The following is a 12,725-nucleotide window of genomic DNA, read 5'->3' on the forward strand; positions in this document are numbered from 1 at the left end:
AGCACTCAGGAGGCACAGACAGGTAGACCTCTGGGAATTTGAAGCTATCCTGATGCGTGTAAGGAGTTCCAAGCCAGTGTGGTTACATATTAAAATCCTGTCTTAAAAATATACAAATTACTAATATCAGAAATAAAAATTAGGTCAAGAAAGCTGATGAATACCGTTCATCCCAGCACTTGGGAGGCAGAGGCAGGCGGATTTCTGAGTTTGAGGGCAGCTTGGTCTGTAGAGTGAGTTCTAGGACAGCCAGGGCCACACAAAGAAATACTGTCTCAAAAAGCCAAAACCAAAATCAACCATAGCAAACAAAACAAAAATGTAAACCAAAACAAAAAACTCTCCAAACCAAAAGAAAGAAAGGAAGGAAGGAAGAAAGGAAGAAAGGCTGGGTGACGGTGGCGCATGCCTGTAATCCCAGCACTCTGGGAGGCAGAGGCAGGCAGATTTCTGAGTTCGAGGCCAGCCTGGTCTACAGAGTGAGTTCTGGGACAGCCAGGGCTACACAGAGAAAACCTGTCTCAAAAACAAAAACAAAAACAAAAACAAAAACAAAAAACAAAAAACAAAAACGAAAGAAAAGAGGAGGAAGAAGAGGAGAAGAGAAAATGAATACTGGAATATTGTTAGTAAGATGATATATCTTTGTACATTAGGTTGAATGATTTGTGTATTGCTTTTGTTTATTTAAGTCTTAAATTTTAAGATGGTGGCACATGCCTTCAATCCCAGCACTCAGGAGCCAGAGGGAGAAGGATCTCTATGGGTTCAAGGCCACCCTGGCCTACTTTGTAAGGAGGGGAAGAGAGGAAGGGAGGGGTGAGAGGGAGAGGAGAGAGGGGAGGGAAGGGAGAGAGGGAGGAAAGTAAGAGAGAGAGAGAAAGAGAGAGAGAGAGAGAGAGGCTGATTGATTCTTGCTGTGTTTCTTAGGCTGGCTCAGAAATTCTGGGCTCAAGAAATCCTCCTGCCTCAGCATACATTGGACAATATAGGATGAAATTATCAGGTTCTTAAGGAAATACAAGTAAGTAAAATGGATACAAGGAAGAAAACCATCTAGATGTTGCTGCAAACAGAATCTGAAACGAAAACTTCCCACAAAGAAAACTCCATGTCCAGTTACCCAAGGTAGTTAGGAAGGAACATATTCTTCAAGAACATTTAAATTATTCTGGGGAAAAGAATACTTGCTGTGTGGCCTAGATTATCCTCTAATCTCAATCCTCCTGCCCCAGCCTCCCAAGTGCTGGGATCATGTATCATCGTGCCATGTCTAACTTTTTTGTTTGAGACAGGGTTTCTCTATATAGCCTTGGCTGTCCTGGAACTCACTATGTAGACCAGGCTAACCTCGAACTCATAGAGATACAATTGCCTCTGCCTACTGAGTGCTGGGACTAAAGGTGTGCACCATGCCTCACCCAACTTGTTTTGAGATAAGCATAGTCCTAATGAGACCTACATATGACATTGCAAAAGTAGAAAGTTATTGAATGATACCCTTCATGAGCCCCCATACAACTCTATATAAATGCTAACAAATCAAATCCAGAATTATAAAAAAAAAAAAAAAGACACAATACCTTGATTAGGAGAGTCAGGTTTATCCAAGGAATGTGAGACTAAGGTATCATTTCAAAATCAGCAAGCATAAATTTAACATTGGCAGGCTAATGGAGAATAGCTGTAGCTATTTCAGTGTGGCGGGGCATCGGATACAATATAACATTTCTTTATGTAATACTGCTTAGGAAACCAACGGTAACATTTTCACTAACAAGTTACATGTACCTCTTAAAAGCTTATAGATATCAAACTTAATATATTAACACTGAAATATCGTTTCATTGCCCTGATGTCAGAAACATGATAGTAAGACCATAGTGTGTGTACTGGAGGCCCAAGTAACTACTATAAATAAATCAAGGAGAAAACGCGCAAACTCCGGAGCTGGGTGAAGCCTGCACGAGCCTGGAGCCCCACTGACTCAGGTTGCTGAGCAGGAAGAACTGATTGAGTGTCTCAGTTTTTCTTCTTTCTTTTTTGTAAACTCTGAGTGCGGTCTCTTCATGTGTGCCTGTGCACCGTGCATGCAGTGCCTGGGGGGGGGGGGCAGAAGAGGGTGTCCCATCTGCTAGGACTAGAGTTACCAATGGTTGTGAGACCACTGGATATTAAACTCCAGCCTCTAAGCCCTTCGATGTTTGACTGAACAACATAGTACTGCTCTGTTTCAGGAGAGAGAAGGACAGAGACAGAAACATTCATAAGAACACAATGACATACATAGAACTTCTGAAACAACCAACAAATAAAGTATTAGAATCCATGTATGAATTTAACAAGGTTGCCAGACAGGAGGCTAAAAAGGAAACGATGTCTATACATTTCTGTAATCAGTAGCAAGCATTCAAAACATCGTTAAAATAATATTTTAAAGACTGCTAAATAAAAGCCGGGCTTGGTGTTCCCCATCTTCATTCCCAGTATTCAGGAGGCGGAGGCAGGTGGATCTCAGTGAGCTGGAGGCCAGCCTGGTCTACATAGTGAGTTCCAGGACAGTCGGGGCTAGGTAGAGAGATCCTGTCTCAAAACAAAACAAAACTGGTTAAATATCTAGGAATAAATCTAACAGAGACTGTGCCAGAGCCCAGAAGAGTATGAGACTAGACACTACAGAGGGAAATGGCAGAAAGGACATGAGCCAGGCAGTGGTGGCACACACCTTTAATCCTAGAACTCAGGAGGCAGAAGGCTAGCCTGGTCTACAGAGGTGGGGGGGGGGGGTGTCCCAGGACAGCCAGGGCTACACAGAGAAACCCTGTCTCAGAGAAGTAAAAAAGAAAGGAAGCACAGGTGCTAGGATGGCAGTGAGATACACAGGGACGGGGCCTGGAGTGTTTGCCCTGCAAGCGTGGGCCAACCCCATGTCCAGAGCACCCCTGTGCTGGGGAAGTGGACACAGGAGGGTCCTGGGTGCTCACTAGTCATCCAGAGCACCCAATTGATAGGCTCAATGATGGACTGTGTCTCAAAGACACAGCACAGCATTCCAGAAGCTGTCCTGTGGCCTCCACGTGCACAGGACTTTAAAAGGTGAAAAGACAAACCTTGACCTGGGAGAAGAGATTCATAACCTGTACCCAGTGGGGGGATCACTATCTGCACATACAGAGAACTTATATAATCTATAAAAGGACAACAAAAGTCAGGAAAGCACCCCAGTATTTACTTACGAATCTGGGAGTGTCTGTCATGTGAGGTCAGGTACGTTGGTGGCCTGTGGGGTTCGTGGAAGCTGGAGTCACAGGTGGCTGTGAGCGTCCCCTGTGGGTGCTCGGTGTCTAATCTGGGTCCTCAGAAGAACAGCCAAGTGCATCTAAATGCAGAGCATCTCTCCAGATCCAGTGTCCAACTGCATGTGGTGGCTCATGGCTGTAACCCCAGCACTCAGGAGGCAGACAGACACAGGAGGATCACTGCAGGGTTGAGGTCAGCCAGGGCTGTATCTCAAAAACAGGATATCAAACCAACCAAAAGACACGCAAGATGGTCAAAATCAGGAAAAGATGCAGATTCAACCTCAAAATAATTTACTAACACACACCTACAAGAAAGGGTTTAAAAACACTGGTGATACCAATTTCTTGAGGATACGGAACCACTAATGTCTGATAAGAAGGCAAATTGAAGCAGTTTGTGGAAGTTTTATGATACCCACTAAAGCAAACATCTTAGTGAGGGTTTTACTGCAGTGAACAGATACCATGACCAAGGCAACTCTTATAAAGACAACATTTAATTGGGGCTGGCTTACAGGTTCAGAGGTTCAGTCCATTATCATCAAGGCAGGAACATGGCAGCATCCATGTAGACATGATGCAGGAGGAGCTGAGAACTTCACATCTTCATCCAAAGGCTGCTAGCAGAATATTCGCTTCCAGGCAGCTAGGATGAGGGTCTTAAAGCCCACACCCACAGTGCCACACCTACTCCAACAAAGCCACACCCACTCCAACAGGGCCACATCTTCTAATAGTGCCACTCCCTGGGCTGAGCAAATACAAACCATCATACCATATGCATATTTGTATGTATACATCCTATAGTCCAGCAATTCCATTCTACTATACAAGAAAAAAAAACCTTGACAGACATTTCTATGAACATTTGACATTTTTCACACTAACTCTAAACTGGCAACAGTATAAAAATCTGATCACCACTCTCAGTTGGACACTGGAGCTGGAGAGGTGTCTGGCATTTAGATGCACTTGGCTGCTCTTCCAGAGGACCCAGATTTGACACCCAGCAACCACATGGGGAAAGTCACAGCCACCTGTAACTCCCAGCTCCAAGGTACCCTGTACCCTCTTCTGGCCTCCAAGGATACCTGAGCTCGTATGGCAGACTCGGGTAAGAAGATGGCCAGATTGTGACGTGGTCATCAACGAGATGCTACGTACAAAATAGTAAAGTGTCAGTGCATGCTTGTATCTGAGTCTCGCTGTCCTGTGTTGAACAAAGATGTCATCACCTGTCAGAGAACATGCTACAGTGGCCAATGATGTTTAAGATGGAAGCGGTGTGGGCAGATCTGGAGTGGCTGCTGCCTTTGGGGAACCTGTCAGGTGCGGGTGTGAGGTGACCACACAGGCGTCCATTTATTGGGCAGGTGCACCTTACTGGACTGCCGTAAAATGAAAAGGACTATGGGATAGCAATGGTGGAGACCTGGAGAGTAGACAACAGACTAGGAAAGCGAATGTGGACCTAGAGTGAAGGAAGAAGCACGGCTCGAGAGACGGACACTTGGGGACTCGAAGGAAGCCACAAGAACATCACCCTAGAGAAAAAGAAAGGGTTAAAACCAGCCTCCTCTGATGAGCATACAGATGCACTTTCTTTGCAGTTTTATCTTATATTTAAGGGACATTGATTCTTTAAATATTTGATAGAAATGTTTTTTGAAAGGTGAGTCGTGTGCCTGTTATCTCAGAACTTGGATGCCAAAGACGGAAGGGTCCTATGAGTTCATGGCCAGCCTGGTCTACATAATGAGTCCCAAGTTAGCTAGGGCTACCCAATGAAACCCTGCCTCAAAAAACAACAACAACAGCAACAACAACAACAACAACAACAACAACAACAAAAGGCCTAGGATGGTGGATGACACCTTTAATCTAGCACTTGGAGGCAGAGGCAGGTGGATGTCTAAATTTAAGGGACAGCCTGTTCAAGGTAGCAGTTTTAAGCCAGCCAGGGCTATATAGTGATACCTTATGTACCCTATGTCAAAAACGAAACAACAAAAAACAAAAAGAAAGAAAGAAAGAAAGAAAGAAAGAAAGAAAGAAAGAAAGAAAGAAAGAAAGAAAGAAAGAAAGAAAGAAGAGAAGGAAGGAAGGAAGGAAGGAAGGAAGGAAGGAAAGAAAGAAAGAAAGAAAGAAAGAAAGAAAGAAAGAACGAACGAACTACCTAAGTGTTCAGATCTAGCCCAGGGAAACTTGCCGAAAGACTGTTCACTGATTGAACACACCTTGTTTTTAAAGCTGTAGAAAATGGTCCTTCAATCAATGGAAAAAAGAAAAATACTTCCTCTTACTAAAACATAAAGACCTCTCTCTGGGAAGATATATTTATTAGGAAGACTTTTGTGTGAACAAGGTATTGTGAAATAGCCTGCAGGGAAACAGCTGCGTCTGTTAGGGTCCACTGACACATTCCTGATGCCGCAAGGGAACGGAACAGCCCAAATTTGGTCACTTGTGTGCAGTGTTTGCTATCAGATACATAAAGAAACCATCCTATGATGTTTTCTCTGATTTTCCAGGCACTGCCCCCTCCCCTCCCCCAAACCCACACTTCAGTGAGGAGGAGGTTGTCTTCCTATCAGGTCCTAATTAGGGCCAAGACAAAAGACAGAGCCATCAGTGAATTGCAGGGCTGTTTAAAACAGGCGTGAATGCCACTCAGTCTACAGCACGTGGGTAACAGGCCTGTGACCCAGCACGTCAGGGCATGGTCTTCAGTATTTCCAGGGAAGCCACACATCTTAGACACTGCCACCTTCCCCGGTGACAAATCTCTCCCATCCACCTTGCTGGTTCCAGAGCTCTCTGAAGCATGTGGTGACCTGCCTGGCTAGCCACTCCTAGAGCATGCACACTGACTGGTTTAGGGCATTGAGCCAGCTCCGCATAGAGATCTAATCTAAGGAATGCACTCACCTATAGCTGGTGAATTCTGGTGGTGTGTTAGAAGAAAGTTGTAACAACACAAACACCACCATGGAAATGATTTCTCAATGGAAGACACAATGTCAAGGCGAGTGGATGCGGCTAAGCCCTCTCTTTTTGATATTCAGTACAGTACAGGGCAGGTGGTAATAGAAATAATAAAATCTTGGCTGAGATGTGGCTCGCTTGGTAGGGTACTTGCCTAGCATGCATGAAGTCCTGGGTTCCACCCCAGCACTAAGTAAAACTATTCTTTTTTTTTTTTTTTTTAGACAGGGTTTCTCTGTGTAGCCCTGGCTGTCCTGGAACTCACTCTGTAGACCAGGCTGGCCTCGAACTCAGAAATCCACCTGCCTCTGCCTCCCAAGTGCTGGGATTAAAGGTGTGCGCCACCACCACCAGGCTAAAACTATTTTAACAGGTGCTGCACGCTTGCAATCCCTGCAAGAGAGGGAGACAGGAGGATCAGAAGGCGAAGGCTATTTTCAGCTACACAGTGAGGCTGAGGTCAGCTTGGGGTACACAGGACTCTCCCTAAAGGTGGAGGGGACTGGGGAGAGCCAGAGAGATGGCTCAATGGTTAAGAGCACTTGCTGCTTTTGCAGAGGACTAGGTTGAGTTCCCAGTGCCCATAACTGTCAGTTCACAACTACCTGTAACTCCAGTTCCAGGCGATTTTATGTCCTCTACTGGGCCTTTGGAAGTACCTCACACACATAGGCACAATCACTTAAATAAAAAGTAAATGAAATAAAACAAGAAAGAGTTGCAGTAACGTCTGATGTTTTCTTAAGAGGGGTTTGAAAAAAAATGGAGAAATAAATTATAATTCCAGTGAGCTCTAAAGACCTTTATCCACGGATTAGTCCACCTCTGGCATTCACCAAATGCTAAGACTTCTATTGTTTACTTTACCCACTCCAGAGTCGGTTCTAACAGCACTAGAACATTTTCAGAAGGATCTCAAGGAAAGCCCAAACCCAGCAGGTTAAGTCATAGAGTCACCAGATCACTCCTGCCCCCTGGTGGCAATGTTCAGAACTGCAGGGACAAGGCCGGAGGTGCTCGCGCGAGGGGGTTGGGGGGAGATAATATGTGGAAACCGTGAGAAGAAAACCACGAAATAAATGGTTAATTTTCTTGCCTCCCCGGTGCTTCCTGTCCATCAGTGTCCACTACACCCTGCAGGAAGTGTCAGAAGCCGCCCACCTACTCACAGGAATTGGAGTTCCGCTGCTTTCTTTTTTATTTTTGATTCTTTAGTGAACTTTAATCTGTGGAACATGTCCACGTCTTCCTGTCATTAGGGGATATGATGAAAGGCCAAGCCTGGGGGCGGGGTACGAAATGCAGCCAACAGCAATTTATATGGTAGGCCCACGGGGGCATGGGCCAGTGAAGGAACGGGAAAGAATTCAAGATTGAACAAAACTGTAGATTGATTAATTGGGTTTAATTAAGGGGAAAAGCAGTTGGGTTGTGGAAGTTCTGCCAACCATGTCAGGTGGAATGGCGCTTGAAGAATTAGGCTCAGGGGAAGGACATTACAGCTCCACCCTCCGGCAGTGCACGTCTCTTCTTGTTTTCAGGAGTGTGGAGTTGGAGAGGGAGAGGGGCGCTAGCAAGGGAGGGTCAGAGTGAGGGAGGGGTCTGGAGATGGGATTTAGGTAAAAGGAAAGGGCGTGAGCCAAGTCTTTGCATTTAAGTGCTGAAGCCCTACTCTGTCTGGCACAGTCGCTCTGCAGCTGGCTGCCGTCCTGGGACTTGGGAGGGTGGTGGGTGGGGTGGGAGGTGGGAAGGGTTTAGAATCTGCTGTCTGTCTGTCTGGGGACTTGCTTTTCACAGATAGCCGTGGGTCCCATCCCGAAGCTCTTTCCAGGTCACCTCTGCCCCCGTGCCACTTTGCTAAGATATCCAGGTCACATGTGATGGTTAATCAAGACAGGGTTCCCTTTCCCTGTGTATCCCTGACTGCCCTGGGACTCACTCTCTACACTAGGCTGGCCTCGAACTCACTGAGATCTGCTTGCCTCAGCCTCCAGAGTGCTGGGATCAAAGGCGTGTCCACCACCGCTAGGCATGACGTTAGTTTTATTTGTCAATTTGACCCAATCTAGAATCCCCTAGGAAGGGAGTGTGAAGGAAGGGCTGTCTAGATTAAGTTGGCCCTCAAGCATGTCTGGAAGGGATTTTCTTTTTTCTTAATATTGATTTGTTTTATTTATATGAGTACCCTGTTGCTCTCTTCAGATACACCAGAAGAGGGCACTGGATCTCAGTACAGATGGTTGTGAGGCACCATGTGGTTGCTGGCACTTGAACTCAGGACCTCTGGAAGAGGAGTTAGTGCTCTTAACTGCTGAGCCATCTCTCTAGCCCCGTAAGGGATTTTCTTAATTGAGGTGGGAAGACTCTCTTGCAATGTGGACAGCACCACTTCCTGGGCTGCGTGCCAGACCGTAAGGACTGAGCTGAGAACCATGAATGCATGCGTGTACTTGTCCTGGTTAGCATGTGACCAGCTCTTTCAAGCCTCGGCGACTGGGACCTCTGTGGACTGTCGTCAGCGGTTGTGAGCTAGAATAAACGCTCCGCTAAATTGCTTTTGTAAGGACGCCTTGTCGAAGGAATAGAGCCTGAGCTGGTCCAGCATGCCGCCGCCGCGCAGACGCTCCACCGTCGTTTCTCAACGTCTTCCTGGCGACCACGTTGGTTGTTTCCCGGTGCCCCCTGCGGCTCGAGTCCGCTTCTTACTCTTTTTCAGCTCTGAAGCGTCGAGCTGGAGGGAAGCAGCGCTTCCCCATTCTAGCCCTGGAGCTCATTTCCTATTGAGCAAGGCTTCCTCCTCGGGTCAGTTCTGGCCGCGCCCTGCAGGGGTGAGCAGTTTTTTCCATAGAAAGAAGAAGTAGATTAATCTGCTCCCGGCCTAAGTAAACACACCCAAACCCCGGGTGGCTGCACAGCGCCCCACCCAGTAGTACTCAGTTCTCAGGCTTAAGTGCAGCTTGGTTGGAGGGGCAGACAGGCCCCTCCCACGGAATAATTCACATCCTTGTGGCCGGCCCAGCACATCCTCCTGTTTTCTGGGGTCACATGATTCCTGAGTCAGCAATGCTCATTCCTCTGCATTCCAAATTGATCAATTTACCTTTGAGAATAAACCTGAACCGAGTCAGGGTTTCTCTGTGTAGCCCTGGCTGTCCTACAATTCACACTGTAGACCAGGCTGGCCTTGAACTCTGAGATCCGCCTGACTCTGCCTCCCAAGTGCTGGGATTAAAGGCGTGCGCCACCACCTCCTGGCTCGACTTTGTCTCCATTTTAAAGTGACCCGGGTTGCTTTAGCCTACATCAATCCTTGCCTCTGAGGAATCTCTAGTGACAATACCTAGTGTCTGCATGAGGGTGAACCTGGGGGCCATGAAGTCCAAGGACTGTGGCTGTGGGAAGGTTTGAATGGAAGGTAACTTGGATCCAATAGAATTATCTTGTTATGAGTATTGTTTCTTGTTTGTTTCGTTTTTTTGTTTTTTGAGACAGGGTTTCTCTTTGTAGCCCTGGCTGCCCTGGAACTCACTCTGTAGACCAGGCTGGCCTCGAACTCAGAAATCCGCCTGCCTCTGCCTCCCAAGTGCTTGGATTAAAGGCGCGTGCCACCACTGCCCGGATTTATGACTGGTTCTTGAGCAGAGAGCCACAGTGGGATCCTGGTGGAGTTACCTGGAACAAAAGAGAATGGTGGATTGTAGGTTTTGAAAACTGAAGAACAAAAGCCTAGCACAGTGGTTCTCAAAGAGTCGGGGGGGGGGGGGGGGATAAAGGGAGGGACTGTTAGATTGCAGATTCCCAGGCCTACACCCCAGCCCCGTTTGTGAATCGGAATCCCTGAGACAGGGATCTCTCTGGGTTGTGATGGGTGAGTCTTACCAGTCTCAAGATTGCATGCCGCTATCAGTTCAGGGGTGTTTGTTTGTTTGCCACCGGTCTCAGGGATGACCAACCATACAGATGTGGACGCTGGGGGCCGCGGATGCTGGGGCCGCAGCCTGCAGTGTCACGGGAGGAGGTGGCAGGCTCAGCAGCAGACAGACGAGGCCTAGGACCCGGAAGGGAAAGCAGACTTGCTGGCCTTGCCTGGGGGCGACAGGTTTTCAGCCTTGAGGATAAAATGAAGTCAGAGGGAACGAACTCCAAGGATGAAGTTGGATTTTACCAGAAAGCAACTGAGCATTCATATCGGTTCTTTCTTTTTTCTGGTTTTGCCAGACTGGTTTCTCTGTGTAATCCTGGCTGTCCTTGAACTCAGAGATCCAGCTGCCTCTGACTCCTGAGTGCTGGGATTAAAGGTGTGTGCCTTCAGACTTGGTTTGATCATACAGTGTCCTAATTTATGAAACTAATTTGCATACAAGGGCTCCTCTGGGCTTGTACCTCCCCCCCCCTCCTCCCCCTCCTCCCCCTTCCCCTCCTCCCCCTTCTCCTCCTCTACCTCCGCCTTTCAGGATCTGCGGGAGGTGATGATGTCAGTGGTGACGTCAGCGAAGACTGACCTCGCCTCACCGGCTTTGTCTGCGGCACTTAGGACTGCATGGTATTTTTATAGCCTTTCCTCTCTACTGAAATGTGAGCTGTCTTATCCTCTGTGTTCCCATTAATGGGGACAGCACTTGGCATCTTGTCAGTGCTTGACATGATTTAGACAAAAAGAACTAACTCTGATTATGGAAAGGCATCTAGAGGCTGAGCGAGGTTCCCCACGGATGTCACCAGGGCACATTGTCTATGTCATTAAACATTGATTACAGCCTTCTGTACCAGATGAAAGGTTCACTTCGATAAGTTAAAAACCGAATACTGCCCTCTGATGGTAGGTTCGTTTCTCTCACGGTTTGTTTTAGCAGCAATAAACATCCTGCTTTTGGTGGCTGCTGTTGTTTTTTGTTTGGTTGGTTTGGGGTTTTTGAGACAGGGTTTCTCTGTATAGCCTTGGCTGTCTTGGAACTCACTCTGTAGACCAGGCTGGCCTCGAACTCAGAGATCTGCCTGCCTCTGCCTCCCAAATGCTGGGATTAAAGGTGTCAACTTAATCCCAGCATTTGGCTTACATCCCGCTTTTCTTGTTTGTTTGTTTATTCTATGTATACACCATTCTGCCTGCATGTGTACCTGAAGGCCAGAAGAGGGCGCCACATCCCATTACAGATGGTTGTGAGCCACCATGTGGTTGCTGGGAATTGAAATCGGGACCTCTGGAAGAGCAGCCAGTGCTCTTAACCCCTGAGCCATTTCTCTAGCCCCACATCCTGCTTTTCTTAGGTGAAAATATAGTGAGTATTGTGGTTCACCCAAGAAGCTGAGACATGAGGCCTACTGAGGACAACCTGAGGTACAGTGAGATGCTGTCTCATAAAAGGAGGCTGGAGAGATGGCCCCGTGGTTACGAGTGGGTAACAGAGGACCGGGGTTCAATGCCCAGCATACAAATGATGGCTCACAACTGTCTGGAACTCTAGTCCAGGGGATCCAAGGCCCTCTTTAGATCTTCAAGGGCACAGGACACACATATGATTCACATGCATATATTAAATAACAAGATAACTACATTTTAAAAAATTGTAGGTAAAGGGCTGGAGATCACTCAGTGGTTAAGAGCACTGTCTGCTCTTCCAGAGGTCCTGAGTTCAATTCCCAGCAACCACATGGTGGCTCACATGGTGACCATCTGTAATGGGATCTGATGCCCTCTTCTGGTGTGTCTGAAGATAGCTATAGTGTACTCATAGACATAAATCTTCTGAAGTTGTAGTTAAAAGGGGGTATGTCAAGCATGCTGACCAGAGCTCAGAGTCCAGGACCCACGCAGTGACAGGAGAATTGTCATTAGCTGTCCTTTGATCTCTACACATAAAAGAAACTCAAGCTAGGTGTGATGGTGCATAGCTGTACTCCCAGGATTCAGGACTTTGAGGCCAGCCTTGACTGCATAGTGAGCTTCAAATCAGCCTGGGCTACACGAGACTATATCACAAAAGAACAAGACCAACACTCAGGTCCACTGAAGTCATGCAAGCCTGAATCCCAGATCCTTGGGAGACTGAAGGATGACCTGAGCCATTCCAGACCAGCTTAGAGAACAACGCAGACCCATCGTGTGTGTGTGTGTGTGTGTGTGTGTGTGTGTGTGTGTGTGTGTGTGTGTAGGGGAGGATTAAGATGGCCTAGTGGGAAAGGAGCGTGCCACCAAGCCTGAGGACCCGAGTTTGACCCAAGACCCACATGCACACATGCTGCAATAAAAAAATAAAGAACTCATATAAACATGAAATGAATATATCTTAAGAAGTATTAACCCATTAATGAAGAGGCTGAGTCCACCCCGGCTCACATGTTTTATTTAATATTCATGCATGTGCATGCGTGTGTTTGGGACAAACCTGTCTCCTTCCTCCCCTCTGATTCTCTCCTCCCTCCCTTCTCCCCTCTCGG

This window comes from Apodemus sylvaticus, chromosome 15, assembly GCF_947179515.1.
Source record: "Apodemus sylvaticus chromosome 15, mApoSyl1.1, whole genome shotgun sequence".
NCBI classification, from domain to species: Eukaryota; Metazoa; Chordata; class Mammalia; order Rodentia; family Muridae; genus Apodemus; species Apodemus sylvaticus.